Source organism: Primulina eburnea, chromosome 12 (genome assembly GCF_022965805.1).
Source record: "Primulina eburnea isolate SZY01 chromosome 12, ASM2296580v1, whole genome shotgun sequence".
In the NCBI taxonomy this organism is placed as follows: Eukaryota; Viridiplantae; Streptophyta; class Magnoliopsida; order Lamiales; family Gesneriaceae; genus Primulina; species Primulina eburnea.
In genome coordinates this window covers 30,605,848-30,620,758 of record NC_133112.1, presented here as the reverse complement: position 1 = coordinate 30,620,758, position 14,911 = coordinate 30,605,848, and positions in this window count along the sequence as shown.

Sequence of the window (14,911 nt, the reverse complement as noted above, 5' to 3'; positions counted from 1 at the left end):
ATCAAGCTTTGCTGTACAATTCTGACACATCTGACATCACAAGATAATCAGTCTCATACAAAATACAAAATCACATATCTGTTTCTCTGACCGATACTCTGCTCTGATTATCGAAATACTGTTCTGACCACGTTTCTGAACTGCTGAAATTCTCAAATTCATTTATGATACACGCTGAACTGTATATACTCTCAGCGGTTCATAAAATCTGTATCAATACTGATTCAGAATAACAATAATCTATACTAATCTAGCAAATATATAGGATTGTAAGTTCTAACCATACTATCGATTCTGACAAATCAATTAGATCTTCATGCCATTCTGATCAACTGCTATATATCGTCTGCAAATATAATCTGCTCCCCAAACAATACAATCTGTATAAATTACTGATCTAGAAGCAAAATTCTCAAGCAGTTTAAAACACAATCATATCAGATAATCTGTCAATTCATATAATATCAATCTCTGACAATTCTGACATTCCTGACCTTCTGATCTTTCTGATATCGGTATCTGATCAGTCACTGATCACAATATCAACTGTCTCAAAATCAATCAGTATACTAGCATCAGATATATCTGAACAATTTCTGTATACAAGAATCATAATTCTCAGAATATTTAATATGATCTTTCAAATATTCTTTCAATTCATTTCGTATCATTCTGTATAGTCAATACCATTCTGTACTAAATCTACTATACAAACAATACCTGATCTCAATTCAATTCTGAAATTTATCTTTCTGATATAACATCATTCTGAAATCTTATCTAGGCAAACATCAGCCAACTCATATATCACTGGCAAATCTGCCAATGCTAGGCTCGATTTCAGTGGATCTACTGAATACATAAGGATGCAATCTGCTCTTTTCTGTACTAATCGAGTCATATACTATACAGATATCAAAGGAATTCTAAGTCTAGAATCCTTATCGTGGTATTTCCACTGATCGGTCATCCCTGGTCTGACTCTTACCATTTCTGGAACAATTCTACAATATTTCTGTACTTGTTCAGCATATTAATATCAATAATGCAGTCAAATCAGAAACACAAGTACACCATACTCTATCTCTATCTTATTCTCATCTTACTGTAGTATACAATATTCTACAGAAATTTCTGATATCAATATTTCCCCCAATCAGTAAGGAAATCAATACTACAACACAGACAAACCCAACAGATACAGTATATTTTCATGCAACTCAGTCAAAGATATTCTTAACAAATGCAGCAGTATATATCAATACATATGCAATAGAATCATAAAGAATAGTACCTGTTGTGAATTCTGAATCTGTGGTTTCAAGTGAACTCTGTTCCCTACGATCTTCGGGAACGCTTCTGGGGACAAACTTTGGCAAAGTGTCCCGGCTGTCCACAAATATTGCATCTACCAGTTACTCCCTGGCATTGTTCGGTGGAATGTCTTCCTCCGCAACTTCTGCAATACACTCCAGTATAACTTGGACCAGAAACACTAGAGCTAGATGAATCGCTTCCTAGCTTCTTGAATGGCTTCTTTCGAGCTTTCAGCACATCTTGCTTCCCACTCGTACTGCCGTGATCATATCGAAGAGGGGATTGCTGTGCCTGAAGTGGCTTCACACACAACCTTGTCAATTGTCTAATCAGACTCGCCTCAGCTCTCTTCGCTCTACTCAGGATGTCAGCAAAATGGTAAGGTCGCTGCAAATTCATAAATGCAACTACCTCTGAGTTCAACCCTCTGATGAACTGATTTACTATAGCTTCATCATTTCCAGCTAAATGAGGAGCAAAATGCAGTAGAGTAGAGAATTTAGCAATATATTGGTCAATATTCAGCGGCCCTTGGCTCAAATTCTCAAACTCTAATTTTTTGTCCTTTCGGTACGAAGCTGAGAAAAATCTTCGATAGAATTCAGTTCATCACTGTACCTCTCTGTGCCCACATTCTTCTACTGGTAATCCACCAACTCCTGGCGGCTTCTCGTAACTGATAAGGCACCATTTTAACTCTCTGTTCATCTGTACAGTTAAGTAAATCGAACAAGATTTCTATATCATCAAACCAGTTCTGACAATCTTCAGATGTCTCAGTACCATTCAGAACCGGCGGCTGTAATAACTCAAATTCTTTCATCTTTTCTTCTAACTGAGTTTGTGATACATTTCTCTGTTCAGACGAAGTACTGCCCTTTTCTGAAATTCTTCGAGGCGGTATATCTGAATATCAACCAGATTAGTACACAATCTATACAATCTGTCTCAGCCCTCCTCTGATCATATACCTCTGATTCAGACTCGGTTCTGATCCAGGCATAACAATTACATGCTGCAATCAACTCAGATAACAACCAACATGTAATAGGGAAAGCAGTAAATCATGCTAGCACACATAATGTCAATCAACATTAAATAAATCACATGCTAGCAATCACATGCAAGGAAAGACAAATCAATCTACCCCGCTCATTCTCTGCTATCTCAGTCTAAAGACCTATCAGTTCTGACTCTCTCAATCTAAAAGATCTATCAATTCTGACTATCTCAATCTAAAGGATCTATCGCTCTGATACCACCTGTTGTGGGGACCCGGACGCTAATCATCTTCTTAATCGTCGTTGGGATTTAATTATCAATTCTGATAAACAGGGTCTAATTTTTTTTTTCTTTTTAAAATGTAAATGCGGAAGGTAATGGAATCTAAATAATATACATCTCTGTATAACAACTACAATTTAGTAGAAAAGTACAATACTGTACAACCTAAGTCTAAGGTTTAGTTACTAATTTCCAGTAATAAAACAGGTCTACAATAAGTCCGGAATCACCACGCTAACTCGTCTTCTCTTATCGTCTTCTTGACCCTGATCCAGCCCCACCTGTTGTCATGCACACATACAAAACAAGACAACAGCCGGATAACTCCGGTGAGAATAAATCCCAGTATAAAACATGGTAAGCATGTATATAATTAATCTAAATCATAAAACATGCTATCATGAACATATTCCAAAGTAATAGATTTCATAATCTATGAAATCTACTCAAAATAAGCTTGCCGCTCAAATCAGATAAACATGCAATTCAAATCAAATCATATAAACATGCTATCATGTCCGAAAGCAATAAAAACGGGTTTCATAGGCTATGAAACCACATTCATAAACACATGCAGTTCTAGTCAAATCATGTCTAGACTCGACTCAACTATAACTCTAGGGATCCCGTGATGAATAAGACGTCAATGGCTGTTACCTACTCAACCGATCGTGGTAACTGTACGTCTTATTCCTAGACTTCGGCCATGGCTGGATCGTGGTGCTACAATAGGAGGGTGTCTGCTCCTATGTACGATACACCGAACGTCTAGAAGTCTGACTATCTGTCAAACTTTCCTATCTCAAATGCAATGTATAACAATCTGTAAACAAAGCATGCTCATTTCCAAAAGATTTGAATATAAAGTCTATAAACAAATCATAAGCATATCAAAAGACAAACAATAATCAAGTATGTGATTTTATTGGGAAACTCAAATGAGATTTGATTTGAGTTGTATCTTCCCAGATATCACATGAATTATACCTTTGTCGTCCCGGTCTGACGATGACGAAGACCAGTATTCAACTCTGTCCATCTCGAATCTGAAATGACAATATTGAATACGCTGTATCAGTGAATAATTCCATATACAATCCGTTCTGATCAATACTCAATTCAGTATAAAATCTGATCAATGTCTGAACAAGATACAATCTGAGTCATATCAATAATATCCCAATCTAATCGATATCATATCTGAATCTGATCAATCTAAGTCAACTGATGTTTCTACGGCATAACAATACAGTCTTGTTACCCCCGTCAATCTCAACATCACAGAAATCATCTCAGAATTCATAATTCAATAACCGAACAATTCATAATCTCAATATCTGTATATTCTAAATCAATAACAACACAACTCTGATATCAATTCTCAATCAAATCAACTCTGAAAATCATAACAATTCCATAAACAGTCTGTTTCTCAATCTGACTTCGATTCTATGATGTCTAACATGACAAGAACATCATATATGAATCCTATTCAATTCTGACCATAGCATAATTTCAAAACATGTCTAAACGTAACAAAACCTACGTCCAGTTGTAGCCTGTGTTGATAGGAACACAGTACTGAAGTCGGATTCAAAATCAGACGGGCGGATTTCTCACAAAAGGCGTAAGGATTTTCTACTAACTTCCTGAAGCTTCTCTCTTGATCCTTCCTCGTTTTCTGAGGAAATGAAACGTAATATACATATATATATATATATATATTCAAGCTTGCATGCAAAAGAAACGTGTTTACTTTTCGTGACTTTCGGTCGGCGCTCGAGCGGTGCAAATCTACCGCCCGAGCGCGGTATCTTCTGTCCAACAATTTCCAGTCGCACCCTTGGTGCTCGGGCGGTCAAATCTACCGCCCGGGCGCCGAACCTTCTGCCCGAACGATGAATTACCGAGACATTGGCGCTCGGGCGGTTGTTTTCTACCGCTCGAGCGCCGGAGGTGCTGCCCAAATCCTTGGCTAATCATGCAACGACGCTCGGTCTCGGCATATTGGTTCATTTAAATTCTTATAATTTCAATCATGTCAATTAATCAACGTCTGATTATAATGATTAAATCTCGGGCATTACATTTCTCCCCCTCTTAGATCTGAGTTCGTCCTCGAACTCATAAGCAATCAATTCAAATATAAGAGAAGAAATGTATAATAGAGTTTGACATCCAAACTCCTCTCTTAATGAATCCATTCTGAAATCTCTTTCTTGTATCAATCTCTGATTTCAATTCTGGAATAAAACTTCATAAAGTATACTATTCTAATACTTCTTAAACTAACTCTGACAGAATCAATCTTGCCATGTTGGTTATACAACATCCGTATAAACCAATCACAGTTCATAACAAAACAATACTAGCAGTTGTTATCAAACCTGTTAATCCCAATCAAGGACATATGAAATCTTCAGCTTCAAATACCAAGCATCATCATCCGATGTTGGTTTCTTTAATCTGTCCATTCTGAACTGTCTTGATAACTATTGTCATGCAATAAGTCATATATTGACAATAAATCATAACAACTAGTGCTAACATCCAGCACTAAAACTCTACCAATATCTGTCAGTATCTGAATCATACACTCTGACTACCTGTCAATCTGTGAATAATCTGTGAAAGAGTTCATGATATCTTCTATCACAAATACCAACTCAATCAAAATCACAATCTGATATAATCTACTTAAATGTTCTGTTCTATCTGAACATTTCTTTGACATCGATCTATGTCATTTAGTTCTGTTTGTACGTAATCTGGTACAAACCGATAGATATAGATTGAGAAATCTGTCAATCATAATCATATTATATCACAATCTGGAAAGTATTACAATGATCTTATTACGAAATTCATCGAAATATATTCCCCATGTCGAATCAGAAATATACTAAGTCTGTCATAAATCTTCTGATTTCTTTCTTTCTGTCTTCTCTGTTAGCGGTTCAGACATATCAGTACAATTTCTGCCAACATTTCTGTACAATTCTGTCACGACTGATCTAATCTGTCTATATCATACTGATCTGTTCGAATCTCATACATTCTCAGTCCGCAAAATGAACACTGAATCCACTACAATGCATTTCTGACACTATCTGAAATTCCAGATTCAACCTATTCGATATAAACAAATCAGTTCATAATAAAATTTAAAGAAAAATACCTACCTGGTATTCGGCTCTGATTATCTATATCAAGCTTTGCTGTACAATTCTGACACATCTGACATCACAAGATAATCAGTCTCATACAAAATACAAAATCACATATCTGTTTCTCTGACCGATACTCTGCTCTGATTATCGAAATACTGTTCTGACCACGTTTCTGAACTGCTGAAATTCTCAAATTCATTTATGATACACGCTGAACTGTATATACTCTCAGCGGTTCATAAAATCTGTATCAATACTGATTCAGAATAACAATAATCTATACTAATCTAGCAAATATATAGGATTGTAAGTTCTAACCATACTATCGATTCTGACAAATCAATTAGATCTTCATGCCATTCTGATCAACTGCTATATATCGTCTGCAAATATAATCTGCTCCCCAAACAATACAATCTGTATAAATTACTGATCTAGAAGCAAAATTCTCAAGCAGTTTAAAACACAATCATATCAGATAATCTGTCAATTCATATAATATCAATCTCTGACAATTCTGACATTCCTGACCTTCTGATCTTTCTGATATCGGTATCTGATCAGTCACTGATCACAATATCAACTGTCTCAAAATCAATCAGTATACTAGCATCAGATATATCTGAACAATTTCTGTATACAAGAATCATAATTCTCAGAATATTTAATATGATCTTTCAAATATTCTTTCAATTCATTTTGTATCATTCTGTATAGTCAATACCATTCTGTACTAAATCTACTATACAAACAATACCTGATCTCAATTCAATTCTGAAATTTATCTTTCTGATATAACATCATTCTGAAATCTTATCTAGGCAAACATCAGCCAACTCATATATCACTGGCAAATCTGCCAATGCTAGGCTCGATTTCAGTGGATCTACTGAATACATAAGGATGCAATCTGCTCTTTTCTGTACTAATCGAGTCATATACTATACAGATATCAAAGGAATTCTAAGTCTAGAATCCTTATCGTGGTATTTCCACTGATCGGTCATCCCTGGTCTGACTCTTACCATTTCTGGAACAATTCTACAATATTTCTGTACTTGTTCAGCATATTAATATCAATAATGCAGTCAAATCAGAAACACAAGTACACCATACTCTATCTCTATCTTATTCTCATCTTACTGTAGTATACAATATTCTACAGAAATTTCTGATATCAATATTTCCCCCAATCAGTAAGGAAATCAATACTACAACACAGACAAACCCAACAGATACAGTATATTTTCATGCAACTCAGTCAAAGATATTCTTAACAAATGCAGCAGTATATATCAATACATATGCAATAGAATCATAAAGAATAGTACCTGTTGTGAATTCTGAATCTGTGGTTTCAAGTGAACTCTGTTCCCTACGATCTTCGGGAACGCTTCTGGGGACAAACTTTGGCAAAGTGTCCCGGCTGTCCACAAATATTGCATCTACCAGTTACTCCCTGGCATTGTTCGGTGGAATGTCTTCCTCCGCAACTTCTGCAATACACTCCAGTATAACTTGGACCAGAAACACTAGAGCTAGATGAATCGCTTCCTAGCTTCTTGAATGGCTTCTTTCGAGCTTTCAGCACATCTTGCTTCCCACTCGTACTGCCGTGATCATATCGAAGAGGGGATTGCTGTGCCTGAAGTGGCTTCACACACAACCTTGTCAATTGTCTAATCAGACTCGCCTCAGCTCTCTTCGCTCTACTCAGGATGTCAGCAAAATGGTAAGGTCGCTGCAAATTCATAAATGCAACTACCTCTGAGTTCAACCCTCTGATGAACTGATTTACTATAGCTTCATCATTTCCAGCTAAATGAGGAGCAAAATGCAGTAGAGTAGAGAATTTAGCAATATATTGGTCAATATTCAGCGGCCCTTGGCTCAAATTCTCAAACTCTAATTTTTTGTCCTTTCGGTACGAAGCTGAGAAAAATCTTCGATAGAATTCAGTTCATCACTGTACCTCTCTGTGCCCACATTCTTCTACTGGTAATCCACCAACTCCTGGCGGCTTCTCGTAACTGATAAGGCACCATTTTAACTCTCTGTTCATCTGTACAGTTAAGTAAATCGAACAAGATTTCTATATCATCAAACCAGTTCTGACAATCTTCAGATGTCTCAGTACCATTCAGAACCGGCGGCTGTAATAACTCAAATTCTTTCATCTTTTCTTCTAACTGAGTTTGTGATACATTTCTCTGTTCAGACGAAGTACTGCCCTTTTCTGAAATTCTTCGAGGCGGTATATCTGAATATCAACCAGATTAGTACACAATCTATACAATCTGTCTCAGCCCTCCTCTGATCATATACCTCTGATTCAGACTCGGTTCTGATCCAGGCATAACAATTACATGCTGCAATCAACTCAGATAACAACCAACATGTAATAGGGAAAGCAGTAAATCATGCTAGCACACATAATGTCAATCAACATTAAATAAATCACATGCTAGCAATCACATGCAAGGAAAGACAAATCAATCTACCCCGCTCATTCTCTGCTATCTCAGTCTAAAGACCTATCAGTTCTGACTCTCTCAATCTAAAAGATCTATCAATTCTGACTATCTCAATCTAAAGGATCTATCGCTCTGATACCACCTGTTGTGGGGACCCGGACGCTAATCATCTTCTTAATCGTCGTTGGGATTTAATTATCAATTCTGATAAACAGGGTCTAATTTTTTTTTTCTTTTTAAAATGTAAATGCGGAAGGTAATGGAATCTAAATAATATACATCTCTGTATAACAACTACAATTTAGTAGAAAAGTACAATACTGTACAACCTAAGTCTAAGGTTTAGTTACTAATTTCCAGTAATAAAACAGGTCTACAATAAGTCCGGAATCACCACGCTAACTCGTCTTCTCTTATCGTCTTCTTGACCCTGATCCAGCCCCACCTGTTGTCATGCACACATACAAAACAAGACAACAGCCGGATAACTCCGGTGAGAATAAATCCCAGTATAAAACATGGTAAGCATGTATATAATTAATCTAAATCATAAAACATGCTATCATGAACATATTCCAAAGTAATAGATTTCATAATCTATGAAATCTACTCAAAATAAGCTTGCCGCTCAAATCAGATAAACATGCAATTCAAATCAAATCATATAAACATGCTATCATGTCCGAAAGCAATAAAAACGGGTTTCATAGGCTATGAAACCACATTCATAAACACATGCAGTTCTAGTCAAATCATGTCTAGACTCGACTCAACTATAACTCTAGGGATCCCGTGATGAATAAGACGTCAATGGCTGTTACCTACTCAACCGATCGTGGTAACTGTACGTCTTATTCCTAGACTTCGGCCATGGCTGGATCGTGGTGCTACAATAGGAGGGTGTCTGCTCCTATGTACGATACACCGAACGTCTAGAAGTCTGACTATCTGTCAAACTTTCCTATCTCAAATGCAATGTATAACAATCTGTAAACAAAGCATGCTCATTTCCAAAAGATTTGAATATAAAGTCTATAAAAAAATCATAAGCATATAAAAAGACAAACAATAATCAAGTATGTGATTTTATTGGGAAACTCAAATGAGATTTGATTTGAGTTGTATCTTCCCAGATATCACATGAATTATACCTTTGTCGTCCCGGTCTGACGATGACGAAGACCTGTATTCAACTCTGTCCATCTCGAATCTGAAATGACAATATTGAATACGCTGTATCAGTGAATAATTCCATATACAATCCGTTCTGATCAATACTCAATTCAGTATAAAATCTGATCAATGTCTGAACAAGATACAATCTGAGTCATATCAATAATATCCCAATCTAATCGATATCATATCTGAATCTGATCAATCTAAGTCAACTGATGTTTCTACGGCATAACAATACAGTCTTGTTACCCCCGTCAATCTCAACATCACAGAAATCATCTCAGAATTCATAATTCAATAACCGAACAATTCATAATCTCAATATCTGTATATTCTAAATCAATAACAACACAACTCTGATATCAATTCTCAATCAAATCAACTCTGAAAATCATAACAATTCCATAAACAGTCTGTTTCTCAATCTGACTTCGATTCTATGATGTCTAACATGACAAAACATCATATATGAATCCTATTCAATTCTGACCATAGCATAATTTCAAAACATGTCTAAACGTAACAAAACTTACGTCCAGTTGTAGCCTGTGTTGATAGGAACACAGTACTGAAGTCGGATTCAAAATCAGACGGGCGGATTTCTCACAAAAGGCGTAAGGATTTTCTACTAACTTCCTGAAGCTTCTCTCTTGATCCTTCCTCGTTTTCTGAGGAAATGAAACGTAATATATATATATATATATATATATATATATATATATATATATATATATATATATATATATATATATATATATATATATATATATTCAAGCTTGCATGCAAACGAAACGTGTTTACTTTTCGTGACTTTCGGTCGGCGCTCGAGCGGTGCAAATCTACCGCCCGAGCGCGGTATCTTCTGTCCAACAATTTCCAGTCGCACCCTTGGCGCTCGGGCGGTCAAATCTACCGCCCGGGCGCCGAACCTTCTGCCCGAACGATGAATTACCGAGACATTGGCGCTCGGGCGGTTGTTTTCTACCGCTCGAGCGTCGGAGGTGCTGCCCAAATCCTTGGCTAATCATGCAACGACGCTCGGTCTCGGCATATTGGTTCATTTAAATTCTTATAATTTCAATCATGTCAATTAATCAACGTCTGATTATAATGATTAAATCTCGGGCATTACATTTCTCCCCCTCTTAGATCTGAGTTCGTCCTCGAACTCATAAGCAATCAATTCAAATATAAGAGAAGAAATGTATAATAGAGTTTGACATCCAAACTCCTCTCTTAATGAATCCATTCTGAAATCTCTTTCTTGTATCAATCTCTGATTTCAATTCTGGAATAAAACTTCATAAAGTATACTATTCTAATACTTCTTAAACTAACTTTGACAGAATCAATCTTGCCATGTTGGTTATACAACATCCGTATAAACCAATCACAGTTCATAACAAAACAATACTAGCAGTTGTTATCAAACCTGTTAATCCCAATCAAGGACATATGAAATCTTCAGCTTCAAATACCAAGCATCATCATCCGATGTTGGTTTCTTTAATCTGTCCATTCTGAACTGTCTTGATAACTATTGTCATGCAATAAGTCATATATTGACAATAAATCATAACAACTAGTGCTAACATCCAGCACTAAAACTCTACCAATATCTGTCAGTATCTGAATCATACACTCTGACTACCTGTCAATCTGTGAATAATCTGTGAAAGAGTTCATGATATCTTCTATCACAAATACCAACTCAATCAAAATCACAATCTGATATAATCTACTTAAATGTTCTGTTCTATCTGAACATTTCTTTGACATCGATCTATGTCATTTAGTTCTGTTTGTACGTAATCTGGTACAAACCGATAGATATAGATTGAGAAATCTGTCAATCATAATCATATTATATCACAATCTGGAAAGTATTACAATGATCTTATTACGAAATTCATCGAAATATATTCCCCATGTCGAATCAGAAATATACTAAGTCTGTAATAAATCTTCTGATTTCTTTCTTTCTGTCTTCTCTGTTAGCGGTTCAGACATATCAGTACAATTTCTGCCAACATTTCTGTACAATTCTGTCACGACTGATCTAATCTGTCTATATTATACTGACCTGTTCGAATCTCATACATTCTCAGTCCGCAAAATGAACACTGAATCCACTACAATGCATTTCTGACACTATCTGAAATTCCAGATTCAAAATATTCGATATAAACAAATCAGTTCATAATAAAATTTAAAGAAAAATACCTACCTGGTATTCGGCTCTGATTATCTATATCAAGATTTGATGTACAATTCTGACACATCTGACATCACAAGATAATCAGTCTCATACAAAATACAAAATCACATATCTGTTTCTCTGACCGATACTCTGCTCTGATTATCGAAATACTGTTCTGACCACGTTTCTGAACTGCTGAAATTCTCAAATTCATTTCTGATACACGCTGAACTGTATATACTCTCAGCGGTTCATAAAATCTGTATCAATACTGATTCAGAATAACAATAATCTATACTAATCTAGCAAATATATAGGATTGTAAGTTCTAACCATACTATCGATTCTGACAAATCAATTAGATCTTCATGCCATTCTGATCAACTGCTATATATCGTCTGCAAATATAATCTGCTCCCCAAACAATATAATCTGTATAAATTACTGATCTAGAAGCAAAATTCTCAAGCAGTTTAAAACACAATCATATCAGATAATCTGTCAATTCATATAATATCAATCTCTGACAATTCTGACATTCTTGACCTTCTGATCTTTCTGATATCGGTATCTGATCAGTCACTGATCACAATATCAACTGTCTCAAAATCAATCAGTATACTAGCATCAGATATATCTGAACAATTTCTGTATACAAGAATCATAATTCTCAGAATATTTAATATGATCTTTCAAATATTCTTTCAATTCATTTTGTATCATTCTGTATAGTCAATACCATTCTGTACTAAATCTACTATACAAACAATACCTGATCTCAATTCAATTCTGAAATTTATCTTTCTGATATAACATCATTCTGAAATCTTATCTAGGCAAACATCAGCCAACTCATATATCACTGGCAAATCTGCCAATGCTAGGCTCGATTTCAGTGGATCTACTGAATACATAAGGATGCAATCTGCTCTTTTCTGTACTAATCGAGTCATATACTATACAGATATCAAAGGAATTCTAAGTCTAGAATCCTTATCGTGGTATTTCCACTGATCGGTCATCCCTGGTCTGACTCTTACCATTTCTGGAACAATTCTACAATATTTCTGTACTTGTTCAGCATATTAATATCAATAATGCAGTCAAATCAGAAACACAAGTACACCATACTCTATCTCTATCTTATTCTCATCTTACTGTAGTATACAATATTCTACAGAAATTTCTGATATCAATATTTCCCCCAATCAGTAAGGAAATCAATACTACAACACAGACAAACCCAACAGATACAGTATATTTTCATGCAACTCAGTCAAAGATATTCTTAACAAATGCAGCAGTATATATCAATACATATGCAATAGAATCATAAAGAATAGTACCTGTTGTGAATTCTGAATCTGTGGTTTCAAGTGAACTCTGTTCCCTACGATCTTCGGGAACGCTTCTGGGGACAAACTTTGGCAAAGTGTCCCGGCTGTCCACAAATATTGCATCTACCAGTTACTCCCTGGCATTGTTCGGTGGAATGTCTTCCTCCGCAACTTCTGCAATACACTCCAGTATAACTTGGACCAGAAACACTAGAGCTAGATGAATCGCTTCCTAGCTTCTTGAATGGCTTCTTTCGAGCTTTCAGCACATCTTGCTTCCCACTCGTACTGCCGTGATCATATCGAAGAGGGGATTGCTGTGTCTGAAGTGGCTTCACACACAACCTTGTCAATTGTCTAATCAGACTCGCCTCAGCTCTCTTCGCTCTACTCAGGATGTCAGCAAAATGGTAAGGTCGCTGCAAATTCATAAATGCAACTACCTCTGAGTTCAACCCTCTGATGAACTGATTTACTATAGCTTCATCATTTCCAGCTAAATGAGGAGCAAAATGCAGTAGAGTAGAGAATTTAGCAATATATTGGTCAATATTCAGCGGCCCTTGGCTCAAATTCTCAAACTCTAATTTTTTGTCCTTTCGGTACGAAGCTGAGAAAAATCTTCGATAGAATTCAGTTCATCACTGTACCTCTCTGTGCCCACATTCTTCTACTGGTAATCCACCAACTCCTGGCGGCTTCTCGTAACTGATAAGGCACCATTTTAACTCTCTGTTCATCTGTACAGTTAAGTAAATCGAACAAGATTTCTATATCATCAAACCAGTTCTGACAATCTTCAGATGTCTCAGTACCATTCAGAACCGGCAGCTGTAATAACTCAAATTCTTTCATCTTTTCTTCTAACTGAGTTTGTGATACATTTCTCTGTTCAGACGAAGTACTGCCCTTTTCTGAAATTCTTCGAGGCGGTATATCTGAATATCAACCAGATTAGTACACAATCTATACAATCTGTCTCAGCCCTCCTCTGATCATATACCTCTGATTCAGACTCGGTTCTGATCCAGGCATAACAATTACATGCTGCAATCAACTCAGATAACAACCAACATGTAATAGGGAAAGCAGTAAATCATGCTAGCACACATAATGTCAATCAACATTAAATAAATCACATGCTAGCAATCACATGCAAGGAAAGACAAATCAATCTACCCCGCTCATTCTCTGCTATCTCAGTCTAAAGACCTATCAGTTCTGACTCTCTCAATCTAAAAGATCTATCAATTCTGACTATCTCAATCTAAAGGATCTATCGCTCTGATACCACCTGTTGTGGGGACCCGGACGCTAATCATCTTCTTAATCGTCGTTGGGATTTAATTATCAATTCTGATAAACAGGGTCTAATTTTTTTTTTCTTTTTAAAATGTAAATGCGGAAGGTAATGGAATCTAAATAATATACATCTCTGTATAACAACTACAATTTAGTAGAAAAGTACAATACTGTACAACCTAAGTCTAAGGTTTAGTTACTAATTTCCAGTAATAAAACAGGTCTACAATAAGTCCGGAATCACCACGCTAACTCGTCTTCTCTTATCGTCTTCTTGACCCTGATCCAGCCCCACCTGTTGTCATGCACACATACAAAACAAGACAACAGCCGGATAACTCCGGTGAGAATAAATCCCAGTATAAAACATGGTAAGCATGTATATAATTAATCTAAATCATAAAACATGCTATCATGAACATATTCCAAAGTAATAGATTTCATAATCTATGAAATCTACTCAAAATAAGCTTGCCGCTCAAATCAGATAAACATGCAATTCAAATCAAATCATATAAACATGCTATCATGTCCGAAAGCAATAAAAACGGGTTTCATAGGCTATGAAACCACATTCATAAACACATGCAGTTCTAGTCAAATCATGTCTAGACTCGACTCAACTATAACTCTAGGGATCCCGTGATGAAT